This window comes from Natator depressus, chromosome 8 (assembly GCF_965152275.1).
Source record: "Natator depressus isolate rNatDep1 chromosome 8, rNatDep2.hap1, whole genome shotgun sequence".
Lineage (NCBI taxonomy): Eukaryota > Metazoa > Chordata > Testudines > Cheloniidae > Natator > Natator depressus.
The window spans coordinates 58,170,679-58,185,810 of record NC_134241.1 but is presented as its reverse complement, the minus strand read 5'-3'; the positions used below and the strand labels follow the sequence as shown (position 1 = coordinate 58,185,810).

General features: G+C 41.5%; 1 long non-coding RNA gene across 1 annotated transcript; it reads right to left on the bottom strand.

Moving 5' to 3' along the window:
• Nucleotides 1-429: 429 nt before the first annotated feature.
• Nucleotides 430-7,272, bottom strand: LOC141992856 (uncharacterized). Its single transcript, XR_012640669.1, has 4 exons — nucleotides 7,187-7,272; nucleotides 4,442-4,467; nucleotides 897-982; nucleotides 430-598 (listed from the first exon to the last, which is right to left on the bottom strand). It is a non-coding gene; the product is annotated as an uncharacterized LOC141992856 (long non-coding RNA).
• Nucleotides 7,273-15,132: the final 7,860 nt, after the last annotated feature.

The window sequence follows — 15,132 nt, the reverse complement described above, 5'->3', positions numbered from 1 at the left end:
GTCCATTTATTCTTTTACGTAGACACTGTCCAGTTTGGCCAATGTACATGGCAGAGGGGAATTGCTGGCACATGATGGCATATATCACATTGGTAGATGTGCAGGTGAACGAGCCTCTGATAGTGTGGCTGATGTGATTAGGCCCTATGATGGTGTCCCCTGAATAGATATGGGGGGACAGTTGGCAACGGGCTATGTTGCAAGGATAGGTTCCTGGGTTAGTGGTTCTGTTGTGTGGTGTATGGTGGCTGGTGAATATTTGCTTCAGGTTGGGGGGCTGTCTGTAAGCAAGGACTGGTCTGTCTCCCAAGATCTGTGAGAGTGATGGGTCGTCCTTCAGGATAGGTTGTAGATCCTTGATGATGCATTGGAGAGGTTTTAGTTGGGGCTGAATGTGATGGCTAGTGGCGTTCCGTTACTTTCTTTGTTTGGCCTGTCCTGTAGTAGGCGACTTCTGGGTACTCTTCTGGCTCTGTCAATCTGTTTCTTCACTTCAGCAGGTGGGTATTGTAGTTGCAAGAACACTTGATAGAGATCTTGTAGGTGTTTGTCTCTGTCTGAGGTGTTGCAGCAAATGCAGTTGTATTGTAGAGCTTGGCTGTAGACAATGGATCGTGTGGTGTTTTATGGCTTATTTAGAACAATGCTTCCTCAGCTCTCTTCCTCCAGTGCCCCTACTCTACTTGTGCTACATTGAAAACATCTTCATCATCTGGACCCATGGAAAAGAAGCCCTTGAGAAATTCCACCATGAGTTCAACAATTTCCATCCCACCATCAACCTCAGCCTGGACCAGTCCACACCAAAGATCCACTTCCTGGACACTACAGTGCTAATAAGCGATGGTCACATAAACACCACCCTATACTAGAAACCTACTGACCACTATACTTACCTACATGCCTCCAGCTTTCATCCAGACCACTCCACACGATCCATTGTCTACAGCCTTCCATCCCTCCTGCCCTTTCATACTGAGAGCTTCCCCTAGACAGATGAGAGGGTCTTTACTCAGGGCTTTCTTTTTTGGCTTTGATTCCAGGAGCTAACCTTATCCCCCACAAGACCCTAAAACTTGATGCCTCACTGTCCTGACTCTCAAGATGGCTCCTGGCTCCCATTCCACCCTTAAAGTGATATCACTGGCTGAGGGAAAGGAACCCATCTATTCATCAAAACACCAATCTCGATCAGCTCCAAAGCTGCAGCAGCTCAGAGTCCATGGTGGAGAGACAGTAATAGTCCTTCCAAGGCCTATGCAGTATTATTTTGTCAATCTTTGCTAATTTATGTTGTTTTGTCACAACATGGCCTTGTGAAATGGAAAATTTTCACGTGGGCCTCCATTATTCATTATCTTCTTACAGTCAAGGCTACTTACAGCCTCTTCACCCATATAATAAATGCTTGAGCTTTGCTGTGTATCACGTTGCAAAAGCATTCCTTTCTTTTTATGGATTTGTAATGTTTTAAGATAGATACACATGGCCACTTATAAACAAATCATGAAATGGCATCATCATCTGCTCTGAGGAGACTTGGGTTCATCAATAAATACAATAATAATAGAGTTTAATGAAATTTAACTCTGTTTTTAGATTGAGAGGCAGTAGACGCATATCGTGTTCTAATGCTCTGTTGCAGCTCCTCTTTCTTTGATCTAATTATTATCCCCAGGACTCTGCAACTTTTGGGACTCTAAGTTGAATTGTTGTTTTTATCCCTCCTGGATATCACACACACAGTGAAGGCTAATTTCCCACTCTGGTACTTTGAGTGCAGAAGACGGGGAACCTCAAGGATTCTAAAAATTAATACTGGCCACTCCAGGCTTGTATTAAACTTCCAAGGTTACAGCTTTTCTCTGACCTTGGATTGGTAGATGCTGCCACCACCCAAGTGCAGAACCCCTTTGAGAGTCCAGGAAGGCACACTTGGGAATTCTTTCCTGTGGGGTACCCTCAAGCCCTTTCACCCCCCAACCCCTCCAAGTAAGAGCTGAAAAAGAAAAAAAAGGAAATCAGTAGTTGCCACCAGCTAATTAAACAACATGTACATAAACCTCTTAAGACACAAAAATCCAATTCTGTTCCTAAAAAAGGTAAATTTTATTAATAAAAAAGAAAATATATCTGGGAACTCAGGCTATTGTTAGATTTTAAAAGAGAAACTATGAGGATTAAGCACCAAGAATAGCTCTCTTGATGTCCAGTTCAAAGGTTACAAGCAAAACAAAAGCACTTGGGGTTAGCACAGAGGAGTCCACAAGACAAATAGATAAAAAGGGATAAACCTAATCGCATCTTCCTTGACATTTCCTGATCTACTTACATATTTGGGGTTTCAAATGAGTAGTTTCTAGGTATGATACTAAGGATTTTTCATACCTGGCCCCAAGCTTCTTACAGCACAGCTGTTGCCCTGTCCACTTCTCTCCGGGAGACAACCAGACAAAAGGGGAGTCTTTGTTTCAATTTTAAAAAGGTCTAGCCTTCCCATTGGCTCTTTTGGCCAGGTGCCCACTCACTTCCTTTTACCTCTATAGCGGTGAGACTTCTTAATCCTTTACACGTAGAGTAATTAGAGAACAGCTACTAAGAGGGATTTTATAGCTACTGGCTGACTGGGTGTCCATAAAAGAGAGCTACCCTCCTACCCCCTTCATTTATCACATACACAAAAAGAGAAATAGGTTTCAGAGTAGCAGCCGTGTTAGTCTGTGTCTGCAAAAAGAAAAGGATGACTTGTGGCACCTTAGAGACTAACAAATGTATTTGAGCATAAGCTTTCGTGAGCTACAGTTCACTTCATTGGATGCATAGTGAGCTGTAGCTCACGAAAGCTTATGCTCAAATAAATTTGTTAGTCTCTAAGGTGTCACAAGTCCTCCTTTTCTTTTTACAAAGAGAAATAATGGCTTCTGTTTTTATTTCATCTGTGCTGTAGATCTAGTGACCCTGAAATCCCACTGTCCAGATTCTGATTTCAAGAATAGGCAATACATGAGTGTATCTCCCCGAGTAGCATGGATGCTTCAGCCCTTGAAACAGAACAGAGGGTATTCGCCAACCCAAGGCATTTCTGATTATTTTTCAGTAGGGACTATATAGTTATAATTGATAGAATTTGGGGGAGAGGTAGCTCTGCCTATTCCTCTCTACAGAGCAGTGGTGGGCAACCTGCGGCTCATCAGGGTAAGCTGATTGAGGGTGGCGAGATATTTTGAGGACATTGGCCATCCACAGGCACAGCCCCCCGCAGCTCCCAGTGGACGTGGTTCACCGTTCCTGGCCAATGGGAGCTGCAGGAAGCAGCAGGCCGCAGGGATGTGCTGACTGCCACTTCCCACAGCTCTCATTGACTAGGAACTGTGAATTGCAGCCACTGGGAGCTGCGGGGGGGCCATGCCTGCAGACAGTCGATGTAAACGAACTGTCTTGTGGCCCGCCAGTGAATTAACCTGACGAGCTGTGTGAAGTTTGAGGGCCGCAGGTTGCCCACCGCTGCTATAGAGGATGGGAAACAGGGGACATCATAAACTTAGTATCTCATGTCTGGTTATTAGTTAATAAATGTTATTAGTTTTCCCAGGACATGCACTACCATCAAAAAACTTTTTTTCACTAGCTAGATCAATCATTTGATTGGTATATATATTTTGGAACTGTATGAATATTTGTCTGTCCATAGGGGTTTGTCTGTCTATCTAGGCACATATATGGCTACCACCATAACAATAGCTAAATGACTATTTCTTATGAAACTGGTGACAAACCAAAGTGAATCTATAGCATTTTGGAAGGATACTTTATTGCTAAACATGTAAGAAAACAAAATAAAACAATACTGAGTAACTCAGTTAATAAGAGTGAAAACTGATAAAAGGGAGCCTGGAGAAATGGTGGGAAGAGTGAACAGTTACTACAAAAAGAAACAAATCTTTTTTCAGAGTAACTTATCTTTACCAGCTTGCCACTTTGACCTGCAAGCCATACATTTTCAAAGATGCATCAGTGTTCACCAGTTCAGCATAGAAAGTTAATTCTGAAGGGGGATGCAAGGAATTGGCTAGAAGACAGTAAATAACTTAGAAATACTGCTTAGGAGGAAGGTAAAATTTACCGTGTTGAGAATAAAGAATAGATTTCTAATTCCAGTAACAAGAACACTCTTATAAGAATTAGATGAACAGATCTATGCCACAGAAATAGTAGAATCAAAGAGCCAGATCCTGAGCAAGTATATATTAGCACGGATCTATTGGCTTCAGTTTTGCGATGGCAATTTTCATCAGCTGAGGATTGGGCTCAGAATGGTTTACAAAGCAAATAAATCAAACATTTTGTATAACACAGGACTAAGTAGATCAGACAGTACAGATGATGGAAGAAAGACACATAAGAAAGATGGCTGGGTACAATGAGGAAAAATAAAACTCACTTTTTTCCACATACTCCAGGTACTTCCTGATGGAAACATAACGGATAAAAAGATGAAAAACAATAAGTGATATATGACAGCAAACATATTTTTTGAAAGGTATGATGGGCCCATCAATTTTAACCCCCTCCCACACACATACACATGTGTGGAAAGCAGGGAAATTTTATTCACAGCTCTACATGAATAAAGTGCATCTGTAGAGACATACAAGCATAATATTTTCCCCGTCTTATTAGGAAATTAGAGGAGGGCACCATAACCATAAAAAGAGAAGAGAGGGAAGTCAAATAAAAAGTGAAAAGAAAAATCAGAAAAAAAAAATATTTGGGGAGAAGGAGACATGATCCTGGATAATAAAAGGCATTTAGCAGCAGCAGATGAAATGAAGTGCTCAGAGCATGCATGGAGAGAAGAAAAGAGAAAAAATATGAAAGCATGTTTGCTAGTTGATGGGCAGATAGCCTGGTTGTTCTATAAACGTTCAGGAGCTTTTAGCCCATGGTTAGTAGAAGGAAAGAAGTCTGGGTGTTTTTCTTGTTGCTGTTCAAAGTGTGGAAGAAACATACTGTGCTGAAAGGTTTCCAACAGAGTCTCTTTTAAGGATGTTTTCATGGATTTTAAGACAGCGTGAGGTCAGGTTTCTGTTCTGTAAGATTTGTGCTAATTGTTCCTGAGAATCATCACAATTGTACTCGGTTATGTGCACTTTATCACCAGTGGGGAATGGTGCACCACAAATAAAGATAAGTACTCTGATATACCTCACTGTTAGTTGAGACTGTTAGATGAAGTTAAAAACATACCCAACCCCATTGGCTTCAACAGTTATATGGGCTGTGAATCAGTAGACAAATATTAGACTGACTGTATTTTATTAAGTAGTTTGAGAACACCACATTTTTAAACCTAGCTATTTTTATCTGTACTAGGTATTAAGTGGTATTTAAAATATGTTAATTAAAAGTAAATTTTTCCAGTGTAGACAAATCCTCAGATGTATTTGGGGATGGGTCCAAAATTTCTGAGAAGGAGAGTGGCCAACTATCAAGGCAATGGAAAGGAGGTGGTTAAAATGCAGATTAGTTGGCATCTTCCACCTGTGCAGTAGTAGTAATAATCACAGTACTAATTCTATTTCAGTTCTTTCCCTTAAAATGGAAATGGTTTTAAATCTTCTATCCTGTTAAAAAACTCTCCTGCTTTTGTTCTACTCATTTGAAAATAGGATTATGTCTACAGTTTTAAATTCCAGGAATATATTGTTTTTTTGTTGTTGTTTTTTTTCAATTCAGCCCAATTTTAAAGTCTGATTCCTTGTTTTTAGTTAAACCTTTTTTCTAGTCCAAAACCTTCAAAAATAATCTGACTATCTGTTGCTGAAAATTGGCGTAACTCCCTGTCAGTCAATAGAGTTACACAAATTTGTACAAGCTGAGGATCTGGTCCCATTGTGCCATTTTGCTCCTGCTATTCAAAAATAGACTTACTGATCTGAAACAAAATTTGGGAACAAAATGTGGCACCCAGACTACAATTTTCATTCAAAGTTTTAGCCTGATGTGAACTGTTGTTAATCTAAATTAAGCAGGGGACTAATAAAAATGCTGATGCTACATTAAAACATCATGACACTGCAAAAGGCCACTTACGTAACAATGACCCATAATAAGTATTTTATATATAAAATGTTGATAAAGCAAATTAACTTTTAAATATTTTAATTAAACATTTGAAAAGCAGAGTGCCACATCAGCAGCTGAATGCTAATGTGGTGTAAAATCAGCAACAGTGAGTGTAGAATCAGGCCCATCAATGCCCTAATAAAAATGACTGATTTTAAATAACTAAATAAGGAGGATTTTTGTGATATACTTCTACTATAGATATTGTTTCTGCTAATGTGAGCCAACACTAAAACATGAATATTTTTTCTAGGTTTGACACAGTGATGTAAAACAATGAAGAACAGAAAACCTGTCAGGTACCAACTGAATTTACAGGTTAGAGCTCAGATAAGCCTGTCTACTCAAAATGAAATGTTCATCTCTGTGCAGATTATATTTCAGTGCTTCACTGCATCTGTAGATAAGATAGTTCATTTAGCTTCCTGCCTATGCCATGTCTAATGTCCATTTCTCAGTTTCATTAATGGCCATAATAGGCAGAGTTTAAAGCCAGAAGGGACCACCTGATCTAGTCATACTGTGACATACAAGAGAACAGACCAGACCAGTGAGGAGCTCTGTCACCTTTACCCTGCAACCTTGAGTGCCTTACAATGCCTTGCTGCTATAGCTTCCACCTGGGGTGCTCATCAACAACCTTCCAGCATGCAAGACACACCCTGAGTGTTTGTGTGTAAGTACAGCCTGCCAGCCACACTTGGGTAATACTCTGCTCTCATCAGAATTGGTTACAGTGTAAGGTGACCCCAAAACACTCTCAGTCCCAGATTTTCCTCAGAAACCTATGCCTTGTATTGCTCAGTCCTCTTCTGGACAGTCCAAATATATTAAGTCCATTATTCCTTTAAGGGAATAATACACAACTTCTCACTTTACATGGAGTTTCCCCCTTAAACACATTGGATTAGATAAAACAATAAAACAAGTTTACTAACTGCAAAGAGATTTTAACTGAGTACAAGCAATGAGGCATAAAAGTCAGAAATGATTTTAAGAAAAATAAAGATAAAATGTTTTCTACTAACAACCTATATTAGATTCAAGCAAAGTTTCTCACCACATGCTTCCAGCAGTATTACTGACCAACCTGTACGTCTGACAGCTGTTTCTTTTGTCTTCTCAAGTGCAAAGAGTGATAAAGACAGGGAGAGGGTGTTTGCCCCTCCTTTTTATAGTTTCAGTCCCACTTTGAAAAGTAGTTTCAGGTGAGAACCAGAAGACAAAGGATCTGTGTGGAAGAATGTTCCCTGCTGGGTTTTTTCCACTTACTTGAGCTTACTTTGTTTTCTCCCTTTCCCCTTTTTGCTTGATGACTGTTTACTGCTTAAATGCAAATTAAGACAAGCATACACTCCTTTGTTCAAAACAAATCTGTTCGACAAGTTTTGTGCTACGTGAGTCTGAACATGTATTTTTAACATCGGGGGGGGGGGGGAGGGCGGCATTTTAACTTGACACAATGCTGCTCTACGCATTTTACCAGGATATTACTTACTGGCAAGTTATGAGTTTTCAAATAGCTCACAAGGCATATTTTGTACACAGATTATTACAAGAGTGTGTAGGATGTGAATATAGTAGTGCATTCTATCACACTTCCCTCCTGTAAATCACAGGCCACCAACTCCACCCCACACCCACAAACTAAACCCAAACAGCAGAAATTAGAGCAAAGGAGTCTAGACAACTATGTGACACAGGCAAAGAACAGAAGGGACCAAGGTGCACAAGATGCACATAATATAGTGTTTTTGAAACAAACTGGATGGATTATTTTGAATTCCTCCTATCTGAGTTGAGGCTTTAGTTCAGAGTACTGAACTGTTAATGTTAGCACATAAGGACAACCTCCTCCAGACGCTGGAAATATAATAAGTTATGTAGTGACCCAAAGAGATCAGCATTTCTTGCATCATGGATATCACATTTCCTTCCATTTAATCTTCACAAAATACAGTGTTCAGAACAGAGACTATAAATTATAAGGCTATAAGTTATCTCCTCCACAGCAACAGTTTCAGATTTTAACAGAATATATATCTTAGTCATCAAAGAGCTTGGTTTTCTGTATACACAGAAAACATGACAAAACAGTATCTGTTAAGAGATTCTAGAAGATTACTCTGTGTGGTTTTGTTCCCATATTTTTGGTACAGATATGTGGATATTAAAACCTCAGTTGATGTATATACTGTTATGTTTGTATGTATTGTGACGAAGTTCCTCCTGTGACTTGGTGGGTCCTGCACTTATTGGCGGATTTTCCCACCTCAGAGGTTCACAGCAGCCCTCAGTCTGGCCACTTTTGTGGCTCAAATCTGCCATTCACTCAGTTAGCCTCATCACTGGCCAGCATGGGGAAAGGAAGAAGAACAATCCCCGCAGTGTCTGCTGATCCACCTAATGGATTGGGGAACAGGCCAGGGACCTTCCCCTCTGGTGGAACCCACAGTCCAGTTCAACTCCTCCGGTATCAAGTAGAGAGTTGGGGGGTGGGGTGGAGGGATGGGGGGAATCCGGGCCTGCCCTCTACTCCAGGTTCCAGCCCAGGGCCCTGTGGAGTGCAGCTGTCTACAGTGGCGCATGGGGAGCGGAGCGGAGCCCGCGCGAGCAGAACGTGCTGCCTCGGGTCCCAGGCGCCGCAGAGTTTTGTCTGAATTAAGACTGCAGGATCAGGCCCCCTGTATAATATCTTTATATATCAGAACTGTTCTTCTGAACTGGACTTTTTTCTTTTTAATATGTGAAACACTTTGGATTTGACTTTGTATGCAGTAGTTGCTCCATCACAAGGTGGTAATTCAATTGAATACAACAGATTTACTGTTCCTCCTTCAGTCTAGGAGTATATTTTATGGTAATAGGCCAATAATGCTCATAAAAAAACCTGTATAATAAGACAAAAAAAAGATACATTATCACTAATACATACTAAATTGTTAAATATGCACTCTTCTGTGTATAGTGAAAATATTGAGAAATAATTATATATTTCAAATGCATTTCTGATACAGCATTTTTTTCTCCAGAGTGGCATGTTCACAGTTAAAGTATTATTAAGGGATTACCAAAACTGCAAGTCACATATTTGTATAGTAGTGACTATGGAACAGATCCAAAGCCCACTGAGGTCAATAGGAATCTCTCCATTGATTTCAAGGATCTTTTGGATCAAGCCCCATCTAGGCAAATGCTGGAAACTTTAAAAGAAGTTCTTGTCCCTTGTTCCAACCCCAGTAGACTTTACACAGGGGATTTCTTTGGGTATCAGCGGACGAGAAAGGAAATCCTTCCCCTCTTGGCCACACAGCAGTTCCTGTTCTATATTTTAAGTATTCTTAATATAGCATCATGATATTTTGAACAATGAGGTATCTTTGGTCAGTCAGTGCATCTGCATAGCTGCAGCCTTACTAGCCTTGTCCCAAACTCTCCACTCTGCTTATGAGGGAACTGCTGGGGAGCAGGAGGGATGGTGGAGAACTCCTTCAGGGTTTCTTTCTAGCCTGTACAGTGGAACTGCAGTATTGATATGCTGAGAGCCTTCCGCACCCAAAGAGGGATGCTGTGGAAGAATTTAGACTGCATAAAGTAGAGCAAGTTGTTTATGAATACCATTAACAATTATTATGTTGCACTCAAACAAGTTCATTGTTTGAAAGCCTCCCTGATTCTGAATTTCTTTATACATTCAGATCTTTTTTTCCATGTTCAAGTCCCTCTGGCAACTCGATGAATATCATCAGGTTTTTGTGATAATTTGTGGAAACACTGCCATAACACTGCCACCATGGAATTAGTTGTCTCTTTCTCTCTGCACTGGATCTTGGGCAGTATTTTCAAAAGTACCTGAATGACTAGAGTGCTCAGGAAACTCAATGAGTGGGACTTGTGCTCCTAAGCCACTTATCAAAGGGACTTAGGCACCTAACCACCACGTTAGGTACTCAGTCCAACATTTAGACACCACCAAGAGCCTCAAATCCCCAGATCAGCTTCTGCCTAACCCTGTAGGCACCTAAATTCCCTAGGTGTCTACGCTTCTGCAGGTGGACATTCACAAACCACCTAGGAACTGATCCTGCTGAGCCACTCAGCACTGTAGTGTATGCCTAAATGCCAGCATCCCCCACCTACCTTATCTGAGAGGCCCAATCAAGTAGGCGTGATTGGAGTATGTTGTCTGGATCAGGCCCAGCACAAAGAACAGCCAAGATGAACAGATGCACAATTTGGAGGACTGGCTGGTGTGCCCTCCTACCATAACCAAAACATTGTGTCCAGTGTTTACGGCACTCATCTGAGATGTGTAAGACCTGGGTTCAAGTTCCTGCTCCAAATTAGGTACAGCAGGGATTTAAACCTGGGTCTCCTGCATCCCAGATGAGTGCCCATACCATCAGCATATTGGGTATTGTGGGTGGGGGTCCTCAGTCTCCCCTGTTGAAGCTGATCCACTTTTTATACATTAGTCATTAGGCCAGCGTACAAAGCTGACACTGCAGTCCAGTGGTTAGGGCACTCTCCTGGGGAGAGAGAGATTCAGGTCCCTGCTCCAATGAGTATGTAATTATTTATACAAAGTGCAACAGCTTCAACAGGACAAATGACCCCCAGAATAGTCTATAGCCTTTTGGTTAGGGCACTCAGCGGGGATGTGGGCTTAAGTCTCTGCTCCAAATCAGACACAGCAGAGATTTGAGAACAGGTCTCCCACATCCCAGGTGAGTGACAACCACTGGGCTATTGACTATAACTGGTTCTTCATGAGAAAGGGCTTATCTGGCTTAGATGCCTAAGGAGGCACCTCCCGCTGGCCCAGATTTAGGTGCCTTATTATCTTTGAGGGGTAGGGCATCTCCTACAGCATCTCCTGTGAGCTAACTTTGCCAGCTCACTGCTTAGCTTCCAGCTTCTGTGAATCCCTTTGTTTGGCACCTCTCCCCAAACAATGCATGGGAAGCCTGGGTGCCTAACTCAGGGCTGTGAATTCCACTTGGGAAGCAGGGTACTTAAGAGTTAGACGTTGCAACACTGAGTGTTGCAATGCTTAAGTCCCTTCGTGGGGGCAATTTTGAAATTCCTACCCCTTATCTGTAAAGATAAACTAGGATGTTTAAAATTGAGAATATTAAATATATCGAGAAAGAGACTTTGATGATCGGTATCTAGTCTCGGTATCTGTTAATAAAAGAACAGAAGAAAAACATCTGTTGGATATTTTTCTTTTTTCTCTGATCATCTTCCTTGGTTATATCAGTATTTCTTGCTGATAAACTGGTTCCAGTTTTGCTTAATTATTGTTTTAAAATGATTAGCAATAACCTGGACCAGAATTCTTAGTAAATTTTTAACATGTAGTAAGAGACTGGCTCTTAAATAATGGACATGAACACAGAATAGCACTTCTATAGCTTGAGCTAGATGGTTAAAGGAGGATTTCTAATACAATTTTTATGTATTTATTCTTAAGATTTATAAAGTGGCACCCATCTGGTGCCACTAAAAACACTTAATGCAGTCAAACAAATATATAAATAGCAACACTAAATAATCAGGTGGCACAAACAAAATACATTCCCCATGATGCCCATAGCTTACTCCAAAATATAGCTACTTTTTAAGCAGTTCTCCTAAAGAGATGGACCATGCTGCATTCCCTGAAGGTCAACAGATCTGGGCTATTTTGAACCAGGCATATTAGTTATTAGCTACATTTATGTTCTCTGTCCAGAGCTTCCAAATCTTAGTGGGTGTGAGCATTCCATATTTCACTCACTTTAAGAAAAAACACAGTTCTGACAGTTCAGTGCAAAGAGCTGCTTCAGTGCAATGGATAATTGGTATATACACTATTCTTGGAGATAAATCTTTGAATTTCTATATTTAGGAATTCAAAAGGCCATGTAGATCAGACAGGACCATCTTTATCCCAGTGTATGATTATTTCTTATATTACATTTTCTTGTGCTTTGTCCAATCTTTGTTACGAGTCCCAAGTGTTGGCATGGGGTATGTATTGAGCCCAACTGACATTTACACTGGTGGCTGCACATTAAATTTTATCAAATACAAAGGGAGGATTGAATCATCATCTGAGCAGTGAGATGGCAAACCTTATACTTGCTGATGCTTTAAATAAGGACCTGTGTTTCAGAAACAGCATTTCTGCAACTTGAGCTTAAGGAAAATCTCCATCAGTTGTAAGTAGCAGCCTCCAACCACTAGAGGTGGCACATATCACCATGTGCTACATACACCATCTGCAGGCAGTTACATTTAGTGGTTGCTGCAACTGAATTATCTGGGATAAGTATGATGCTGGAATGGGGTGACCAAATGTTAGGGAACCACAGGTGAATACAGAGCAACTGTTCTCTCGTGTGTGTAGTTAGTTGAGTTTGGGTCAGTGGGGGAGGAAAGAGCAAATGAATAAGAATTAGATGCAGAATACATGTATTTATATCCGTGTTTTCTCTGATTTATTTCTTCTTTTCTCTCTCAGAAGCTTTCAATTCTTTTTTTCGGGGGAGGGGCAAAATTAATAGACTTGGAAGGGATTGATTAAATTGATAGATGTTAGTAAACTTCGATTTCAGCTGACACCGAAATATTGATTGCTAACAGTCCGAGGGAGTGCAGCCTTCCCCCACTTCTGCCTGTAGGGGTTAGGTGGCACGGGCCCTGTGGCAGCATAGGGAACCTTCTGCAGCTCTGCTGTCACATACTTGCTCCCTCACTCCCTGTGCTGCCACAGGGTGGGTGACATCTGATCCTTGCAGGTGCAAACTGTGGGGAAGGTTGTGGTCCTGGCAGGGCAGAGCAAAGATCCCCAGCCAGGGCCACAAGGAGGAGTCATCCCAAACTGTGGGGGAAGCCTTCCTGTTGCTGAATGGTTGCTGCCCAGGGACGAGCCGTTCAGCAACAGGGTGGCTTCCCCCACAGCCATGGGGTTTTCATCTTCCTCCTGCTCCTCACAGTCCTGGCTGGGGAGGTCTCTGCTCTGCCTCGCCAAGACTGCAGAACAACTGCAAGGATCGGGTGTGACAAGCCCTGAGACTATGCAGGGAGCTCTCTGAAGGTCCCCTGTCACAGCCTACTCAGTCACCCACCAGCCGGGAGAGTAGGAGCCATCCCTGGGCAGAAACTACTCAGCAGCACCCCATTGCTGGGGGCTCATTCCCTTTCTTGCAGTCCTGAGCAAAGGTCTCTGCTCCACCAGGTCAGGTCCACAGCCTCCCTCAGACCTTTCACCTCCATGTCTCAGACCTCTTGGCCATGCACTTGTTGGATCATATTAAAGAAGTTCTGTATTAAAATCACAAATGAGTTTGATTCCCCATAGTTTAAATTCCAGGATATTACTAATTAAGAGGTCTCTTGGTTTTTGGTACTGTTTCTCTCCCTCTATGTGTGAAACTTGCAAGCTGCTAATTGTGTTAGTACATTCTAAGACAGAGTCTGTTCTCAAAGCAATTCTTTGTAACAACAACAACTACTCACACAGAGAGAGACTCAAAGCAATATTCTGTAACAATAGAACCAGCACCCAGAGACTCCCTGCCCTTTTGTTGTATTCATCTTGCTTTGTTAACAATTGTGATTAAAATAGAGATAGAGGATGTATGTGGATGGATGCTTGGTGTGGATAATAACGGAATGATCAGGGAGGTGCCAGCCTAAGAATGCAGTGTCCATCGGCTGAAAAAGGCATCAAGTGGAAATAACCAGAGGACCCCCGGAGGGCAGACTGGAATCCACCCAACAGCCTCAAGAATGGGAGAACCAAAGAACGAGATAACATCTGGCAGCACAGAGCCGTCAGGAATGTGACATCTCCTGATTGATTCAGCGACAGCATGATGAAGCAATTCCCATAGACTGGCATAGGAAGAAATTCCTATAAAAATGGACTCTAGAAAGTGAGAACTTGAAGGGCGGGGGGGGGGGGGGGGGAGTCTGATTCTGCAAACCAACTTCCAGGAGCATCAGATGTGCATCTGACAAGGCCCTGCTCCCTCCTCATGTCCAGGCTACCTGGCCAGTGGCTTGGCATGAGCAACTCTAAGGCTGGTAACTATGATAACAACCTTGCAGAACCTGTGTGTGTGTGCGCATGTATGAATGAATGTGTGAATAAATGTGAGATTGAATGGGATGTTATAGCTATAACTAACTGCTTACTATGATTCTTTCTGTATTCACAATAAATGTGGTATTTTGCCTTTTCCCCTTTAATAAGATCCTGCTGGTTTTTATTTTATTGGTATAACACACCGAGCTCCCTGCAGTCTTGCTGTCAGTGCTACTGTAAACCTAACTCCCAGCCCTACCCCCACCTTAATTTTCAGCAACTGTAAAAAATGAAAATTGTTTAAAGTATTAAAAAAAAAACCTCAATAAAACAGTAATAATTGAAATAAAAAAAAATAAAAATAACCAAATGCTGCCAAGCCTAAAAATAGATAAGCCAGGCTAAAATCAAAGAGATAGTGTCCAGTTTGAGGGTTAGAGATGGGACAAGACTAGAATCGCTTACCTGGCTTTTGGAACTTCCAAAATTGTTAGGTGGATGGACAAATAACGAGATTCTAGATTTGTGCTATCTCTAGCCCCCATACAGTAGAGTGTCTCTCTGACTTCAAGCATTATACAAAAGTAGCTCCGAGTCCTTGAGAATTCTCTAAAATTATTGGGTGGAAGGATAAATGTAAGGTTTCATTTCTCTAACTCTCTGATCTCTAACTCTCCAATCTCAATTGGTTTCTGAGATTTGGAATTCTAAGTGGAAATCAAAACTGATTTTAGTTCCAGTTTGGATAAGGTCAGAAATGCCACAAGGAACACTCTTCTCACAGTATTTTCCTAACAAAAATGAAGTGCCTGACTATTGTTGACCTTCTGCTTCAAACATCCAGATCTTCCATTATCCCTAAAAGGCCTTTCTTCCTTCAAGGCCCTGAGCCCCATATATCTCCCAGCCCAAGAGTGACAGAGAAAGTG